Raw genomic sequence first — 12,225 nt, forward strand, 5'->3', positions numbered from 1 at the left:
CAGGGGTTGCTGTGGAAGGACCTGGGGAGTCATGCTTCCCTTATAGCCTGGAAGTACTAGGAAGTCATGAGGATGGAAGCCCCAAAGTACTTCTGGGCCGATTAAAAACTTGAATTCTCCATCTGACCCGGAAGTGCTGGCAAGTCACATGGGCGGAAGAACAGAAGCACTTCCTGGTCAAGGACTGTATAAAGGACTGCGGAACACCCAGGGTTGAGCCAGAGTCGGGTGGTTGGTGGATGGAGCTTGCTGGGAGGTGTGGAGGAGAAGAGAATAGCGATTATTGTGTTATTTGCCTGTTATTTGTGGCTGTGGTGCTTAGGGAGCACTGTTTTGAGAAGAGAAAAGAATTAAAATACTTCTTAGTGCTTGTACCTTGTGTCCTGAGTGTCTGTCTGTTAGATTTTAAAGGACAACAGTGCCACCTAGTGTCCACAATACATTTTTTAAGTTTTTGCTTTGTGCCCCTAAGCTATAACCTATTGTCTGTGGGGGAGGAGAGAAAGCTTTCAATTCATCAAAAATGTCGATCTTCGGTTTTCAACAGATCTCAAATTTTAGGGGACCCATGATACCGAAAACTTCAATATCTCAATGATGTGTGTCTGTCTGTCTGTCTGTGTGTAGAGGACAGTCCACAGCTAAAACAGCTGGACGAAAAAATACCATACTCGAGAGGAACCCTCAAATACCGTAATTCTGCAATTCATTATGAATTCTTCCCGTCAGTTGCTATCGTAATGAGCTATTTAATGATCAGAAAGTTCAGCCTCAGAGTGGTAAATAATTACTGAAATGTTACAGAATAGTTTGGGTAATTTGGTTCTGAGGGTGTGAAGTCTACTCCGGCTCACTTCCAAATGTTTTTCCTTATGCATTGTATTGTGTATTGTCATTTAGAACTCTTATTAATTTTTTTAACATTACGATTTGTGAAAGGTGCTATATACATAAAATAAAGACTGACAGCCTGATTTCAGTTTCATCAGGGTATTATTTAGTTCATCCAATTCCAGCGCTTCATTCTTATGTTATTGGGTCTATGCAAGCAACATTTTGCAAATCTATAATTGTGTGTGTTAGGGGAGTCTCAGTAATCTGTCTTAGCACCCCCTTGGGGCATCTCACTCTATCATCAGCCATATCTACTGTATGTTTCATTTTTTAATTCACCCCTTCTATCCTGATCTTTTAATCTTCCCTTATATGCCATCAGTTCCTCTTTACTTCCAAAACATTTCAATGTTTTTTTTTTTCTTATTTATTTTAATATTTTATTGTTATTTTATTGACTCTGTGAAGCTTTGTGAAAGGTGTGTGATGCCCAAGGCACATACAGCCACCCTAACCCCGACACAGACAGGCAGGACACAGGCTTAACACACAACACACAGTTTATGTACAGTTTTCAGCACACCCAGTAAAGCACAACACAGCCCCTTCTTTGCCACCAGTCCTCCTCCTCCAGAGCTTAGTCTTCCTCCTCCTGACTCAGGACCTCGACTTCTGGCGACTGGCCCCTTTTTATGGGGCACCCAGAAGGACTCCAGGTGCCCAACGAGCTTTTTCTGGCCGTACTTCTGGCATGGTGGAAGTGCAGCCAAATAGGGCCCTGAAAATGTTCATGCCCCCCCGGTGGTGGCCATGGACTCCAGCAGGGTTGAGGTCCCATGCTCATGGAAACCAAAGGGGCTGCCCTTTGTTGGTCCTGATGAGAAACTCTCCCCTAGTTCCTCCACAATTAGGGTGTCCTGGCCGTCTGCCACTGGTGCTACATAAATGAAAGATTCACTGGGTGATTTCAATTCCAGAAGTTTCTTAGTAAGTCCATCCATCTAGTAAGTTTTGTTATTTCATTATTGGTTAGCCAAGCATTCCAAGTCTATGAAGCAGCAACTGACACAGGATGAGTTAGGTGTACCCTAAATTGGTCCAGGGTAGGTGTATGTGTGTCTAAGTGGGTCCTGTGATGGACTGTTTAGTGTTGGATCCTGCCTAGCAGTTGATGCTGACTCCCCAAAACCCCAAAGTGCATTAGGTGGCTTTGTGAACGTTATAATAATAATAATAATAATTTATTTTGTTTATAGGCGCCTTTCAAGACACACAAGGACACCTTACAGAGCACACATAAAATTAATAAAATATTACAGTACGATAAAACCAGGATAAATACAATAATAAAACTGAATATAAATTTATCAGCTAAAATTATCAGAAACAATAAGCCATCTTAAAAAGATGTGTTGTTAGGTAGGAAGAGTCGATATTACGAATGTCTTGTGGGAGAGGTGAGGGGCCACTCGGCTGAAAGCTTTAAACCCCCCACATGATAGTCAATTAAGCAGGAGGTCTAATAAGATTGACAGAGGAAGAAGATCTAAAGCTACGAGAAGGAATGGAGATGTGAAGAAGATCAGAAAGATAAGGAGGTGCCTGATTATGAAGGGTCTTGTAAGTAATAAGCAGAATCTTTAAATCAATGTGATACTTAATAGGGAGCCAGTGAAGCTGTTGAAGGACAAGAGTGATGTGTTCAATGGAAGGGTTCTGCTAATGATGCGAGCGTCAGCAGCATTCTGAACCAACTGGAGTTTGTGAGGAAGACCAGGAAGGATAGAATTACAATAATCAATGTGAGATGTGACCAGAGCATGAACAAGAATAGCAGTGCTGGTAGCTGAAAGAGATGGGCTGAAATATGCAGACTGAGTAACATTATTAATATGTGCCTCAAACTTTAAGGTACTATTGAAATTAACACCTAAGCTCTTAACCTGGGAGGAAGAAGAGATTAGAGAATTATCAACAGTCAATGAAATATTATCACATTTATCCAAAACAGATATAGCTCCTAGCAGAAGAACTTCTGTTTTATTACTATTTAATTTAAGAAAATTAACAGACAGCCATGATTTAACTTCCTGAAGACAGTCGGAGAGGGAAGAAGTTGGAAGAGTGGAATCGGGTTTAGTAGACAGAGCTGGGAGTGATAATGAATATTAAATTTCCTAAAGATATGAGGGGCAGAAGATAAATAATAAATAGAAGGGGACCCAAGGCAGAGCCCTGGGGAACAACACTAACAACTGGGCAAACTTGTGATCTGAAAGTTTTTCATTTATGTTGAAGACCCATATAAATCTCACTTTTTACCTTCTCGCTAAATTCCACAAATCGGACAATCCCAAGCAGCTTATTGCTTCTGCATGCAAATGTTCTCTTACTCCTATTTCGGCCTTCCTCGACAGTCGTATGAGACCACTGGTTGAAGGTCTCCCTTGTTTCACAGTTGTTTCACAGTCTTGCCTGCTTCATACTTTACCAAGGATATCACCCCTCTGAACACTGCCATTCCTCATGACGAAGGTCTGTTGTCCCTCAGGCAGGTACTCAACAGACGCCCAGTCCAGGATCCTCCCTCAGATGCCCGCAACAGACTGGCAGAACTTCTCCCTACCATCAGTGCCTCCTCTTTTGATACCAGTGTTTTTCACCAGGTCAGTGGTGGTGCAGTGTCTACTACAATGGGACCCAACTTTGTCGGCTGGATGGAAGAGAGTTTCTTTTCTAACTGCCGAGGCTTTGTGCCAGACCTGTACTAAAGATTTATCAGAAGTTGTGTTGGGCCCCCTTTTTACTCTAGAAGTGAGTGTAAAGAAAGCGCAACAAACAGGATCAAGATTTGGGGATTCCACCCCGTATGCTGTAAGGCAAAGCAACAAAACAAGTAATCATTCAAGACAGAGTCCAAGTAAAGACTAAACAAGATGATCAACGACTTCTGCGTATATAGAAAGAAGACAGGAAGGGGTGGGATCACGGAAGGAAGTGAGTTCTTGTAGGTAGGCGGGGTCATAGGCGGGCTTTCTTTCTGTTGGTCTAGGGAAGAGGAAAGAAAGCCATTAGCACCACTTAGCAAACCCTGTCTCTGTGTGTTCGCTCCCAATAGACTTCCTCCCAGGCGCATGTGTGTGACACGAGCTACATGAATTCATTAACGATTTTACAGTTGAAGTAACTCTCCCATTTTTAGATATCAGTCTTTCTATAAGCTTTCCTGGACTTCAAACCTGTGTCAGTTACAAGCCAACAGACTCACACATTGACCTTCCATCCCTAGCATACTCAAAACTCTCTACCTCTTTCACATTTCCTTAGAGTCCGCCGCCTATACATTGATGAGAACGACTTCTGTAATGAAGCATTCAGAATGAGAAGTTTCTTCAAAGATAGAGGATACACTTCTCATATTTTGGACAGAAGCCAGGAGTAGACCTCGTAACATCCACTCTAAGATGAACCGCAGTAGTGAAACCTGCATCCTGCTGGTCCTACCTGACAATCTACGTCTCCCCCAGGTCATTAAAGAAAATGTCCCCATTCTTCAGACTGATCCTTCTACAGGGGCCTCTTTTTCTTGACTCTCCCTTGATGTCCATCTTTTAACAACCCAACCAGAACAAACCTCTCATTCGCAGCTAATTAGTTAGAGGAGAGCCACATTCTGCAACGGGCACATATTTACCACTTGTAAAAATGTCACCAATCATTCCCTTGATTCTGGTCCCTCTGGTAAATTCAATATTAAATAATGGGCCTCTTGCCAGACTAAAATTCATATTTACTGCATTTCTTGTAGGAAGTGAAACAGGGAGACAGCTGGCAGACCTGAGCCATTAAAATCAAAGACCTTCCAAAGCTCATTGTAGAACACCTCATGTCTCTTGGTCGCATCATACTGATCTCTCTGTTTGTGTTCTTCCACAGGGCTTGAAAGACACTTTTCAAAGAGAAACTGGAGAAGCTAAGCTCATTCTCATCTTGGGATCAAACAATTCTCCAGGTTGTATTGGCTGACTAGTTTTTAAATCTCTCCATCTCCTCTAATGGCAGCTTTTCCTCACCTGCTCTTCCCTTTTCTTCTTTATCTACAATGACTTTGGTCCTTCCTTCCTCATATAAGTTACCTGCTCTTTCCTTTTCAGTGTAGATATAACCTCTAATCTTTTTATTTTCTAAACTAATTTTTTTTTATTTATGTATATTATTGCTTGCTTTAAAAAGCACTTTGATATAATTCATTCTGTGCATTCTGTATGCAAAAACATTTTTTGGTATGGACCACAGGATAGGTCAGGGTTCAGCTGCTATACCTTTTAGCATGCCAGGCTCATCTGGTGCTGTGGTTTTATTTTCTTTTCATCTCCGTCAATGAATTTATGCAAATTAAACACATTTGCATATGGTAATTTTACAAAAGTGGTGAAAGACAAAATTGTACATAGCATCACAGCAGACCATTTTGAGTTGTTCCATCCAGTTGTTGTTCTCACAGGTGGCACAGTGGTAGTGCTGCTGCTTTGCAGTAAGGAGACTGTGGAAGATTGTGGGTTCGCTTCCCGGTTCCTCCCTGTGTGGATAGCGCTTTGAGTACTGAGAAAAGCGCTATATAAATGTAATGAATTATTTTATTATTATTATTATCCATCCATCCATCCATTTTCCAACCCGCTGAATCCAAACACAGGGTCACGGGGGTCTGCTGGAGCCAATCCCAGCCAACACAGGGCACAAGGCAGGGAACCAATCCTGGGCAGGGTGCCAACCCACCGCAGGACACACACAAACACACCCACACACCAAGCACACACTAGGGCCAATTTAGAATCACCAATCCACCTAACCTGCATGTCTTTGGACTGTGGGAGGAAACCGGAGCGCCCGGAGGAAACCCACGCAGACACGGGGAGAACATGCAAACTCCACGCAGGGAGGACCTGGGAAGCGAACCCAGGTCTCCTAACTGCGAGGCAGCAGCGCTACCACTACGCCACCGTGCCGCCCATGTTGAGTTGTTCATTTTTCTAATTCTTAATTTGGTAAGAGTCTGCTTGCTGACTTACATTTCAGGAACACCATTTTCCAGAGTTGCCCATTGGGTGCCCCAGCGGGTGACGACTCTGGATTCTTAGTGGTTGTTTGTAGGTTGCAGTACACAAGCCACTTGGAAAGCCTGCATTGTGCAGTTTCACTTCAACCCCAAAGTAGAGAGGCAGGACAAAATCACCCCAAGTAGGCCATTAATGTTCAGTGGTATTCACTAGTGGAGCCCAACTAACAAATCCTTGTCAAAAAAAACCATAAAGAATCCTCATTAGTTAGCTCATTAGTTTTTAGCCCATGGCGCCACTTCTTTGCCTGCTGCCCATCTCTTGGGTCAGCATTATGCAAGGACATTATAAGCAGGGGTCTGTGAGTCTGTGCCACATTCTTGGAATGTGCTTTCAATTGATTAACAGTCTAATAATGCCACTAAGTGCTTACTCTCCACTGGCACCGCTTACTTATCTGGCATGCAGCTGTCTTGTTCATGTTGTCAATGCTTATTTTTGGGGACTGATTTGAAGGGCACATGGAGAAAAGAGTTAGATTCTTCACAACCTCTTCCTCATCTTCCTTTTCTGCCCTGAGATCAGAAGAGAATGACTGAGATGAGCATTCATACAGGGGAGCAGGTGAGCCATGACAGGTACAAACAACACAGGTGGGAGAATGAAGGTCGGTGCAGGAGGTGTTGTTCATCACACCCCAAAAGTGATGACATGCAAGAGTAAAAAGAAAAAAAAAACAGCCCCTAGACTCAAGATGGCTCCCGTGGGGCTTGCTGACACAGTGAAAGTTTTTTTGCTTTTAAGTCAAAAACAGCAAATCCTTAGCTGTGTCAGGTCTAGCGTGCTGGACGGCTTACCAAACCAGACAGACGGTGCTTTATGTATTGCATCAGTGCACAAAGCGCCGCCTGAGTGACACGTTTAGGAAGTGAAAACACATCAGCGTAATAACACTCTGTGCTGGACCGTGACTCACCACGCTTTTGTCTTCTAGAGCCATTGGCTTTAGTCAGCCAGGAGAATGAATGCTGTTTGGTCTCAGCTTCGCTTTCTCCTCACCTGTCTGAGAGTCCAGCACTTCACGACTCATGGGGGATTTCTGCATTAAGGGCTTTACTCTGCTGTCTAATGGGTAGAACATGGTGCCTTCTCTATCTATCAGTTGTATAGTGCCTTTCATATCTATCTATCTATCTATCTATCTATCTATCTATCTATCTATCTATCTATCTATCTATCTATCTATCTATCTATCTATCTATCTATCTATCTATCTATCTATCTATTTAGGCACGCGGCTGGGGGTGGTACCCAGCCGTGACGCCCAGGAGGACTGGAGGAGAGCTTACGCCTCCTCCAGACCACGAGGGGGCAATCGCCCTGGTTGCTGTGGGGGCCACGGGTACAGAGCTTTGAAGCTCAGCCCTGTAGGGGCCCATGGTCACCGCCAGGGGGCGCCCCAATGCCTGAAGAGCCCTGGACCTCAGCACTTCCGCCACACCAGGAAATGCTGGGGGGAAGAGGAGCATGGACACCCGGAGTGCTTCCGGGGATACAGCCGGCACTTCCGCCACACTGGGGCGTGTCGGTGGAAGATTGCCGGAGCACACCTGGAGCACATCCGGAGGAACATAAAAGGGTCCGCCTCCCTTCATTCAGGGCTGGAGTCGGGTGGAAGAGGACGAGGTCTGGGAGAGGAAAGAGGCGGCCTGAAGAGACGAGGCAGATTATGGGTTGTCCTGGACTGTTGGGGTGATTGGTGCTGCGGCACTGGTTTGTGCACTTTTATAATTGTAATTAAACGTGTGTTGGACTACAAACGATGTCTGTCTGTCTGTGTCCGGGGCTATTTCCCACACTATCTATCTATCTAGTGCCTGCCTGCCTGCCTGCCTGTCTGTCTGTCTGTCTGTCTGTCTGTCTGTCTGTCTGTCTGTCTGTCTGTCTGTCTGTCTGTCACAGTGGATTCAGAAGGTATTGAGACCCCCTCACTTTCTGTACATTTTATTGTGTTGTTGAATGAATTTTAAATGGATAGTTTGCCATTTTCTCCCATCTGTCCACACTCAATGACCTCTATTGACAAAGTGTAAACACGCCTTCAGAAAAGTTTAAAAATGTATTAAAAATCAAAAAGTGAAATCTCTCAGTCCTAGAAGTATTCAGACCTTTAACTCTGGCACTCCAAATTGTGGTCACTTGAGCCCAGAACTTGACTGGAGTCCACCTGTGGCCAACTGCCATGATTAGATCTGGCAGGGTGATGACCAAGAACCCAGTGGTCACTGTAACAGATCCTCAGAAGTGCTCTGATGAGAGGGAAGAACCTATGGGAAGGATGACCATCTCAGCACCTCGCCATCAATCAAGCATTTATGGTAGAGTAGCCAGACTCTTTGAGAAAAAAGCATGACATTTTAAAAGACACTGAGGACGTGAGGAAAGAGATTCTCTGGATTGATCAACACACACATTGAACTTGCTAGGCAGAGGTCCAGGCACTATTTCCAGTGAAGACCAGGCACTCACTGCTCATTACCTGCCTAATGCCATCCCTATGGTGAAGCATGGTGGTGTTAACAACATGTTATGGGGGTGCAGGGACAGGGAGACTTGCGAGAATTAAGGGAAACCTGCTTTGGACTGGGGCGATGGTTCAGCTAATGCAAAACGTACAGCCAAGACAACAGTGGGACAAGTCTGTGAGTGTGCTAGACACTCAGGTTAAACCCCATACAACATGTGTGGAGGAACCTGAACATGGCATTTTACCGCCATCCAGTCTAAGGCAGCTTTAGGGGATCTGCCAGGAAGAATGGAATCAACTTCCCAAATGCAGGTATACCAAGCTTATAGATAAGATTTGAAGCAGGAATTCCTGGCAAAGGGGCTTCTATAAAGTACTGAATTAAGGTTCTGAATATATCTATGAATGGGCGATTTCAGTTTCTGATTTTTAATAAATTTGCAAATCTTTCTGGCAATATGGCTTGATTTGGCCGTTATGGTTTATTAGGTATAGAAAAATGGTGTCCAACTCCATTCCTGGTGGGCCGCAGTGGCTGCAGGTTTTCAGTCTAACCATCTTCTTAATTAGTGAGCCATTTTTGCTGCTGATTTACTTGTTTTGCCTTTGTTTTACTTGACATGACTCAGACCCCTGAGTTGTTTCTTTTACTTAATGAGCAGCCAAACAATGAGACACAAAACAAGATGCCACATGAAAATAAAGAAAGGTGAAGGTCTCGGTCATGGGGTCTGCTCAGGCCACCAAAAGATTTTGACAGTGGTCTTAGAAAAAATCAACAGTCTGTTGTGGCAGAATGAGAGCAGCAACAAGTCCTGATATTCAGTAACGGCTTTAATGAACAGCAAGAATCGGCTTCTCATTAAGAAACTGGTTGGAGTGAAACTGGCTGGAGTTTGACGTTCATCTGTCGGCTTGTTTCACATCTCATTTCTGTTTGGCTGCCATTGAAACAAATCAATTCAGAGGACTGAATCTTTATAAACAGGGCTATTAGAATGAAGAGAAAAGGAGTTAATTAGCAGTGAGGAAAAGGGTTTGAATGAAAACCAACATCCACTGCGGCCCACTGGGACCGGAGTTGGACAACCCTAGTATAGACAAATTTGCAAAAATGGCAAATTTATCCATTTCAAGTTATATCTACAACACAATCAAAGGGTAGCTGAACGAATGGTTGTGACCCCAGTGTCAGATAAGTGAGGAACACTGTTAAGGGGGTCTTTAATACAGTTTTAGAGAAACAGGATAAAGGGGCTATAATTGAAAGATTAGCTAAGTGCTGCCTCATTTAATAGTGGCTGTCAGTTAACAGCACCTACTGCACACTAAGAGGGCGATCTCCTTAGTAAAAAAGGGTTATTGCAGACTTGAGCACCCTATGGAGTCTCTGCTTTTACATCTGAACCCCCTCACTGGCCATTTTTATTGGGGTGATGGCACCACTTCACCCACAATACTAAAAAGAGTGTTCAGAAGTAAGTGATAGTAGAACTAAGTGGGGTTAGAGGGTGAAGTCTGAGACAAAGATGAGAGGAGCCAGGGGCAGACAGCAAAACAAAGGAAATGTAGGAGTAGACTCTCCGACATCCATAGACAGGGGGCAGCAGCAAAGAGCAGGGAAAAGGAAGGTTATGGGGGGAGTTTTAGACATGGACAGGTGAGGCCCCTGCAAATACGAGAGAAAAGAATGGCTAAGGGCAGAGACTCGGACAAGGATAGGAAGTGAAAGGGGCAAACTGCAGAGGAAAAGAGAGCTAGGAGTAGAGTCTAAGACTCAGAAGGGTAAAGGAAGGCTAAGTGTGGGGGTCTTGAGTCAAAGATGGGATGAGCCAGAGAGAAATAGCAGGGGTGCAGTGTGAAACCGACAAGATGTGGCTATTCTGTTGGCAGCATGGGCACTGGAAAGTAATGTGCATGTCTTCACTGCTGGTGAACTGTCATTTTAGTGCATCTGTAAAGTATGACTGTTAAATGAGGGCAGAATTTCGGAAGAATCGCATTTTAAAATCAAATCGATGTTGAGTTAAATTTCCCAGAATGCATTTTTGAATGTACACTAATGTGTGGTCATATTTGTGTGAATTTGGGTTTCTCTCCTCTTATTCCAAAGTAATTTTTCAGAGAAGTGAAATTATAAATGGAATGGACTTGTCAATAAGATTAATGCCAAGTTTTAAAAAAAGGTAACTTGCTATACCACTCTGTACCAGTAGATGGTAGCATGTCGCCATGAGTGAGCTCAATTGCCTGCCATGGGTTGCATTTTTTTGGTTCTTGTTGATGTGAAGAATTCATAACAGAGAGTCGCTCTTTGTTTGTATCTTCAGATCTCACTGCATATCATTTTGGGGTTGCTATTAATAAATTGTCAAATATTGTGCCGATTATCTGCCTGTGATTATTGTAATTAACGCTGGAAAGGTATAGAGCCGTTTACTGTGGACACACACTGGAGCTCAGCCTCTGAGGTTCACAGTCTGAATATTTTTATTTGTCTAGTATCCTGTTTATAATTAGGCTTTGAATTAAATGAAACACGTGCTAGGCGGAGGTGCATAGTCTTTAAGATTTTATTCTGGAACCCACACTAAGGAGTGACACTTAGCCTCTGAGGTTGCACATTAGAACAGGATGCACATGCCATGTTATTTATGTAGCCCACGTAGCCCTTGTGGTTTCATCATAAAGCACACACACTTGTTAAGCAGCGTTCTATTTCTGAGGTTACAGACAAAGACTGACTGTTAACAAAAGGCCTGTTGTTTTCTCAGGGTATGTAAACAAAAGCTTTGCAAACAATGGAAAGTCAAGTTAACTCAAATATGACATTAACTTATAACTACCGTTTTTACTCGTGTACCACACGCCCTCGTGTAAGACGCTCACCCCAATTTTTACAAAGAAAATCACGAAAACGTTTTGCCCCGTGTACAATGTGCGTTGTGATTGTATAGGAAGCGTTTAGGGCACGTTTTCCGCGAAATGCCCTTCTGTTTTTGTTGCATGACGAAAGTTTTTCTTTCTTCTGAGAGAGCGAGTGAGAGAGAGAGAGAGCGCAAGCAGAAGAAGTAAATATTACAGAAAAAAATTTCCTCGTGTATGACGTGCACCTGATTTTCTAATACTAATTCTTGGGGAAAAAATGTGCGTGTGGTACACGCGTAAATACGGTAATTTATATCTTTAAGATAAAATTGGTCTTTTATACCAAAAACAATAAATTGGAGTCAGATTGATGGTCTACGTTCCTCTTTCATTGTTGGTTAAGAGACATGAGGCTGTGGTGAATTGAATCTTAACATCTGCCTAAACTCACAACCAGGTTAAAAGACCTACAACTCAGTGACATGTGAGGACCTCGCAGGCAAGAATCGGCAGGATGACAAAGCCACAGGAGCTGGAGCTGAGCTGAGCAGAAGGTTGGACTGGAAATGAGCGAGAAGATGGACGGCTGGGCGAGGAGAGCTCATCCTGAGGAGGGTCAAGTGCTTCATTTGGCATTGCAGTAAGAGTTTCTCCAGCTCCCATCACAAAAGGGCTGATACAGGTACTTCCAGTTGTGTGTGTGTGTGTGTGTGTGTGTGAGACCTTCATCAGCCATACATTGCAGTATTCCAATATGTTAAATCTGTTGGAGGTTATATGTTCAACCTTGTTGGGTTCCATGGGTGCTGCGTTGATGTGTGATCCCTACTTTGTTTTCCCCGACACCAGAAGTACTGTCAGAGAACAACTTATTACCTTTTGTTTGATCAGTGGTAATAAAAAGCATATTAAAATATTAATTAACTAAAGATAAAA

At 43.4% G+C, this 12,225-nt stretch overlaps 1 protein-coding gene across 1 annotated transcript in view; it reads left to right on the plus strand.

Moving 5' to 3' along the window:
• The window catches only part of pkd2 (polycystic kidney disease 2), a 913,849-nt gene that overhangs the window by 853,813 nt on the left and 47,811 nt on the right, over positions 1-12,225 (plus strand). The window lies entirely within an intron of this gene.

Source organism: Erpetoichthys calabaricus, chromosome 5, assembly GCF_900747795.2.
Source record: "Erpetoichthys calabaricus chromosome 5, fErpCal1.3, whole genome shotgun sequence".
NCBI lineage: Eukaryota > Metazoa > Chordata > Cladistia > Polypteriformes > Polypteridae > Erpetoichthys > Erpetoichthys calabaricus.